At 40.4% G+C, this 7,631-nt stretch overlaps 2 non-coding genes across 2 annotated transcripts; one reads left to right on the forward strand and one right to left on the reverse strand.

Annotated features, from left to right (window-relative positions):
* Positions 1-4,735: 4,735 nt before the first annotated feature.
* On the reverse strand, positions 4,736-4,807 carry TRNAH-GUG (transfer RNA histidin (anticodon GUG)). Its single transcript has one exon. It is a non-coding gene; the product is annotated as a tRNA-His (tRNA).
* Positions 4,808-6,879: 2,072 nt separating this feature from the next.
* Positions 6,880-6,951, forward strand: TRNAH-GUG (transfer RNA histidin (anticodon GUG)). The gene has a single exon. It is a non-coding gene; the product is annotated as a tRNA-His (tRNA).
* Positions 6,952-7,631: the final 680 nt, after the last annotated feature.

Below are 7,631 nucleotides of genomic sequence, written 5' to 3' on the forward strand. Positions count from 1 at the left end.
CCCTAGCAAGAGCCGTGCTTCGCAGAATCTACCACCGGATCGGAAACGCGACCCACTGAGAAGATACGGCGAGAAACCCAGTGGGTTGTGTCTGAGAGTAATTTACTCGTCGAGCCCTTCGTCGCAAGCGACTGGTTCGACGAGAGCGGTGACCGGTGCTTGAAGTACCTAGAAGCACCGTCAGTGGATCGGGGGGATCCGAGATGACGTGTTTTGGGCGACGTCGACTGCTTTCCATTCTTTCCGCAGGATCGGGAATGTAGTTACCGGCGGCCACGATGAGAGGGTTCTCGTGTCGTGCCGCTTTATTGAAGTGGCGCATCGACGCCGACTGTAAATACTTACTGATGGACTCTAAGTCAAGGTCGTCATGGAGGTCGACGTTCCTGACGAACCACGGGGCTCCGACGGCTATCCTGCAAAAACGGGATTGGATAATTAACCTAACCTTGGATAAAACCTAAAATCATTTCATTTTAGGTGAGTGCGGGCCGCGTGAGCGAACACTACTCTTGCATAGGTCATGACGGGGCGTATGCAAGTTTTGTAGAGTGTCACCTTATTTCTAAGGGACATTTTACTTCGCCTGCATAACATCGGGTAGAGGGTAGAGAGAGGAGAACATTTGTTGAGTACGTATTTACGTTGTGTTACGTATTATAATAACATATTTTGTTTATTATTATCAACGGGTTGTCGGGAAGAGAAAGAAAGTTATTTGAAAAAAAAGTTGCAATTTATAATTACTGGATTGGAGAATAGTTAACAGTAGGCACTGGCTAGGCTCTGCTCCTGCTATTGCTGACATCCATGAGCGACGGTAACCACTCATTATCAGGTGGGCGGTAAGGTCGTCTGCATTTAGCGGCAAAAAAAACTATGTATTTTTACAACTTATTTATTTCCTTGTATGAAAAAAGTCTAAATAACCATATAAGAATGGATAAATCATACAATTACAATAATATGCAAATGTTTGGCAAATGCAGTGGACGTCTGTGGGCTGACAAGAAGTTAGGTGACGAATCGCGAAAATTCGTTTCTAATTATGTTTACCATTAATTACGTGCTATGGAGCTATGTAATCGCTCGCTTTCTTTGAGATACCGCGAGATTTCTTCATTTCAGCGTTAATTTCATATTTTTTGTATCCAATAGAGGGGGGCTACGTATCTTAACAGCCTATTTACTCGTATGAGTTTCGATCCATTGATAGAGTTTTAGTGCATTGTGTGCGGAGAAATTGTAGTAGTATATGGTAGGGAATACATGGCATGGTACGGTACGCTACGGTACCATACCATACCATACCATACCATACCATACCATACCATACCATACCATACCATACCATACCATACCATACCATACCATACCATACCATACCATACCATACCATACCATACCATACCATACCATACCATACCATACCATACCATACCATACCATACCATACCATACCATACCATACCATACCATACCATACCATACCATACCATACCATACCATACCATACCATACCATACCATACCATACCATACCATACCATACCATACCATACCATACCATACCATACCATACCATACCATACCATACCATACCATACCATACCATACCATACCATACCATACCATACCATACCATACCATACCATACCATACCATACCATACCATACCATACCATACCATCCACATCCATGGTATGGTATGGTATGGTATGGTATAAGTAATAGCAATATTCGCCTTGTGATCTCTACGAGTACTCTCAAAGTTGAGGCGTGTGGTCGAAGTCTAAATGGAATTTAGAACGACTGTTCCACCCTTCATATAGGAGTGCATTACTGTTTACGGCAGAAGCGAAATTCACTGGCTTCGAAGCCCTTTCGAAGCCAGTGAATTTCCCTTTATCAGATCGTTAAACAATCATATTCACTTCAATCTCACGTTTCAATTTTGTAACTATGAGCTACAAAGTCAGCTTAACATTAAGTGAAAAACTTGCAAAATACGTCTGTTTATAAAATATTCTTATGCAAGAGTGACGAGCGAATGAAGTTTTTACTGGTGAATCTACATCATTAGCTGCCTCCGAGAGTGGATTACATTTTCAAGGGACGTCGGCGGCGTTTTGCCTTACAATTTAAAACTATATGCCTATAAAACTTGTCTTCAATGTGCATTTTAATGGATTTTTTCACTCCATTGTAAATAAAAACATTAAACATAATAATTTTTATCGCATCTAATAATATACGAAGTTTATCTTCAATCTTTTGACTTTTATTTTAATAAAATACCCGATGGCATTTTTAGTGGCATGGCAACGGTTGCGTTTAAGCCACATACTGGTCCTAAAGCGTACGCTCATAGAAAAATATGACCAAGTGCAAATCGAAACACGCACACTAAAAGGTTCTGTGTTTTTTTTTTTAATGTTCACGACAATAATTCTAATTTAATAATGAATTGCGTGTCCCTAAAACAAACATACACACCGCGTCGTCGTAGCTTTTCATATCTATGAATCAAAAAGTCTCCAATCCAAGATTTTAAACTTATAAACATATAATTAAAAATACTTTTACAGTTTTGTCTCACGTTTTTAATTGTTTTTATATTATTTCATACCTTTTGTAGAATAAAAGATGTAAGCTAAGAACAATATATATGAATGTTGGCGCATAACATCTTAGCCGTACGTGTCCACGACAACATTAAGCTATTCTAAATGTCGGAAATAATATAATTACTGTAAAAAATGAGAAATAAAAACGTAAAAGTTGTTTTAACGACTCCCAAACAAAATAGAAATGGTGCCCCTGCGACTTGATGCACGTGAAAGAAGTGGAACTTCTATTGCAGTGTAGAGAATTGTGGTTTTCTTCATCCTTAAACCAAATTTCTCTTGTAATAGGGAATGCTGTGTATAAGAGAAACGACCTAGCTCGCTTTGTCCTCTCCTTTCTCCTTGTCTCCACGGTCGAGTGGTTTGCGAGACGCTCTATCTATTTTCTCACTCTCGCTCTTCCTAAATTGTATGTTTTCTCTCTAGCCGTAACGAAACTGTCGCGAGTTAAATTTTACTCTCAACGCGTCTATAGAAGTTTCAATTAAAAAATCTTACAATATGTTTCAAATATACTGGTGGTAGGACCTCTTGTGAGACCGCGCGGGTAGGTACCACCATCCTGCATATTTATGCCGTGAGCAAGTAATGCGTTTCGGTTTGAAGGGAGGGACAGCCGTTGTAACTATACTGAGATCATAGAACTTATATCTTAAGGTGGGTGGCGCATTTACGTTGTAGATGTCTATGGGCTCCAGTAACCTTAACCTTAACCTTAACACCAGGTGGGCTGTGAGCTCGTCCACCCATCAAAGCAGTGACATATATATATATTGAAGAATCGCATGTAACGACACACGAGAAGCTTCATCCGTTTTCTCGTTTTAAGCGAGATACCTTAGCCGTTTTTAGTTAAGTTAGTTAAACCGAACGTAAGAAACATATAAGTCCCAAAAGCTACGGAACCCTAAACGAGAAAAACAAGGTCGATTTTCAAAGCGATTTTCCTCGGCGCTATCTCTCGTACCTGTTAGTACGAAAAGATATAACGTATTTTAAAGGCTTTTCAGTTTTACTCATCCGCTGAACGAACGTCAGCTTAACCGAATAACGTCGAGTGCACCGGCGAATAAACTAGTTTCCCAGTCGATGCCTGACGCACACGCCATGTGCCGTCTTTCCTCAAAAATATTATAGTGTCATTGATCCGAACTGATGCGAAAATTGAGAGGTGAAACGCAATTTGGCTTAAGGATCGATTTCGCAACATTACGGGAGAGCCATTTTTTCTTCTTATCAGCCCACAGACGTTTACTGCTGGACATAAGCCTCCCACAAGCCTCGCCACAAAGACCGGTCCTGCGCTGCCTGCTTCCAGCGGATCCCCGCGAATCTCGATAGATCGTCGGTCCATCTTGTGGGAGGCCTAACCACGCTACGTCTTCCGGTACGCGATCGCCACTCAAGAACTTTCTGGCCCCAACGGCGATCCGTTCTACGAGCAATGTGTCCTGCCCACTGCCACTTCAACGTCGCAATCCTTACCATGGTTTTCCTGCGAATCTCCTCATTTCTGATTTGATCTCGCAGGGAAACTCCGAGCATAGCCCTTTCCATTGCTCTTTGGGTGACCTTGAGCCTTCTCGTAAGGCCCATTCTGAGCGATTTAAAGAGCCATTTAAAGTTTATAATTTGAAAAAAACTTCTTCAGCTATTTAAATGGAGTAAACTATTAAGTTTATGAAGTTCAATTATGAAGTTCAATTAAAAACATCGAACTGTTGATGCTCATGTCATAAATCTCGCGTATTAAGGCTTTCACTCCACAAATAGGCTTTCACTCCTCTATGTGTAAGCCGATTGATTTTTTGAGAGGATTTCATATAATATGTTCAATTAAAACTCAATTAGTAATAAAGTTAAAAATTACCGTACGTAAAATACGTCACTTATTAATTTTGTATTTCTTTTAGTCTCGTCTAACGGAGGATGATGTGAGAGAATGTGAGATGTTCCAAAGTAGCCGTAAGATCAAGATTACTGAATTTATAATAAGTAATTAAATAATTGAAAGTTAGGCTTCTAACCCAGTGTAGTTACAAAAAGTGATTAAAAATAAATAAAAAATCATACAAAAATATAACTCCGCCGCGACAGTGTTATTATCACTGCCGTGACCAGGATTCGAACCTGGGTTACTACGGCCACAACGTAGGGTCCTAACCACTAGACGATCACGGCTACCGGAGCTGGTGACTGGCTTAATGAAATACCAAAGCGTGCTTTAGGAACGGGAGCAAACTGATCGCTTGACTGGTCGCGTTTACGCAAGCCAGTATTGTTGAGCAAACTTTTGGTTTTATTGCGTTGATAATTGCGTTAATATTTGATAATTGTGAGTCCGCACAGGTAGGTACCACCGCCCTGTCTATCTCTGCCGTGAAGCAGTAATGCGTTTCGGTTTGAAGGGTGGGGCAGCCGTTGTAACTACACTGAGACCTTAGAACTTATATCTCAAGGTGGGTGGCGCATTTACGTTGTAGATGTCTATGGGCTCCAGTAACCACTTAACACCAGGTGGCCTGTGAGCTCGTCCACCCATCTAAGCAATAAATAAAAAAAATGCATTTGTAATTCGTTTCCACGCTCATGGATAGACTGTATCACGCATCTGATTCGAGAGTTGGCTTCGTATCCACCAAGTCAAAAGAAAGTCACTTGGTCCCCTCCGGCTAAGAAATAGAAAGAAACAATAAAAAAAAAGCCTTTAAATAATTTAATTTAGCTCACGCCGACGACGTCCCTTGAAAATGTAATCCACTCTCGGAGGCAGCTAATGATGTAGATTCACCAGTAAAAACTTCATTCGCTCGTCACTCTTGCATAAGAATATTTTATAAACAGACGTATTTTGCAAGTTTTTCACTTAATGTTAAGCTGACTTTGTAGCTCATAGTTACAAAATTGAAACGTGAGATTGAAGTGAATATGATTGTTTAACGATCTGATAAAGGGAAATTCACTGGCTTCGAAAGGGCTTCGAAGCCAGTGAATTTCGCTTCTGCCGTAAACAGTAATGCACTCCTATATGAAGGGTGGAACAGTCGTTCTAAATTCCATTTAGACTTCGACCACACGCCTCAACTTTGAGAGTACTCGTAGAGATCACAAGGCGAATATTGCTATTACTTATACCATACCATACCATACCATACCATACCATACCATACCATACCATACCATACCATACCATACCATACCATACCATACCATACCATACCATACCATACCATACCATACCATACCATACCATACCATACCATACCATCCACATCCATGGTATGGTATGGTATGGTATGGTATAAGTAATAGCAATATTCGCCTTGTGATCTCTACGAGTACTCTCAAAGTTGAGGCGTGTGGTCGAAGTCTAAATGGAATTTAGAACGACTGTTCCACCCTTCATATAGGAGTGCATTACTGTTTACGGCAGAAGCGAAATTCACTGGCTTCGAAGCCCTTTCGAAGCCAGTGAATTTCCCTTTATCAGATCGTTAAACAATCATATTCACTTCAATCTCACGTTTCAATTTTGTAACTATGAGCTACAAAGTCAGCTTAACATTAAGTGAAAAACTTGCAAAATACGTCTGTTTATAAAATATTCTTATGCAAGAGTGACGAGCGAATGAAGTTTTTACTGGTGAATCTACATCATTAGCTGCCTCCGAGAGTGGATTACATTTTCAAGGGACGTCGTCGGCGTGAGCTAAATTAAATTATTTAAAGGCTTTTTTTTTATTGTTTCTTTCTATTTCTTAGCCGGAGGGGACCAAGTGACTTTCTTTTGACTTGGTGGATACGAAGCCAACTCTCGAATCAGATGCGTGATACAGTCTATCCATGAGCGTGGAAACGAATTACAAATGCATTTTTTTTATTTATTGCTTAGATGGGTGGACGAGCTCACAGGCCACCTGGTGTTAAGTGGTTACTGGAGCCCATAGACATCTACAACGTAAATGCGCCACCCACCTTGAGATATAAGTTCTAAGGTCTCAGTGTAGTTACAACGGCTGCCCCACCCTTCAAACCGAAACGCATTACTGCTTCACGGCAGAGATAGACAGGGCGGTGGTACCTACCTGTGCGGACTCACAATTATCAAATATTAACGCAATTATCAACGCAATAAAACCAAAAGTTTGCTCAACAATACTGGCTTGCGTAAACGCGACCAGTCAAGCGATCAGTTTGCTCCCGTTCCTAAAGCACGCTTTGGTATTTCATTAAGCCAGTCACCAGCTCCGGTAGCCGTGATCGTCTAGTGGTTAGGACCCTACGTTGTGGCCGTAGTAACCCAGGTTCGAATCCTGGTCACGGCAGTGATAATAACACTGTCGCGGCGGAGTTATATTTTTGTATGATTTTTTATTTATTTTTAATCACTTTTTGTAACTACACTGGGTTAGAAGCCTAACTTTCAATTATTTAATTACTTATTATAAATTCAGTAATCTTGATCTTACGGCTACTTTGGAACATCTCACATTCTCTCACATCATCCTCCGTTAGACGAGACTAAAAGAAATACAAAATTAATAAGTGACGTATTTTACGTACGGTAATTTTTAACTTTATTACTAATTGAGTTTTAATTGAACATATTATATGAAATCCTCTCAAAAAATCAATCGGCTTACACATAGAGGAGTGAAAGCCTATTTGTGGAGTGAAAGCCTTAATACGCGAGATTTATGACATGAGCATCAACAGTTCGATGTTTTTAATTGAACTTCATAATTGAACTTCATAAACTTAATAGTTTACTCCATTTAAATAGCTGAAGAAGTTTTTTTCAAATTATAAACTTTAAATGGCTCTTTAAATCGCTCAGAATGGGCCTTACGAGAAGGCTCAAGGTCACCCAAAGAGCAATGGAAAGGGCTATGCTCGGAGTTTCCCTGCGAGATCAAATCAGAAATGAGGAGATTCGCAGGAAAACCATGGTAAGGATTGCGACGTTGAAGTGGCAGTGGGCAGGACACATTGCTCGTAGAACGGA

The sequence above is a fragment of the Bombyx mori genome, chromosome 5, assembly GCF_030269925.1.
Source record: "Bombyx mori chromosome 5, ASM3026992v2".
Classification (NCBI taxonomy): Eukaryota; Metazoa; Arthropoda; class Insecta; order Lepidoptera; family Bombycidae; genus Bombyx; species Bombyx mori.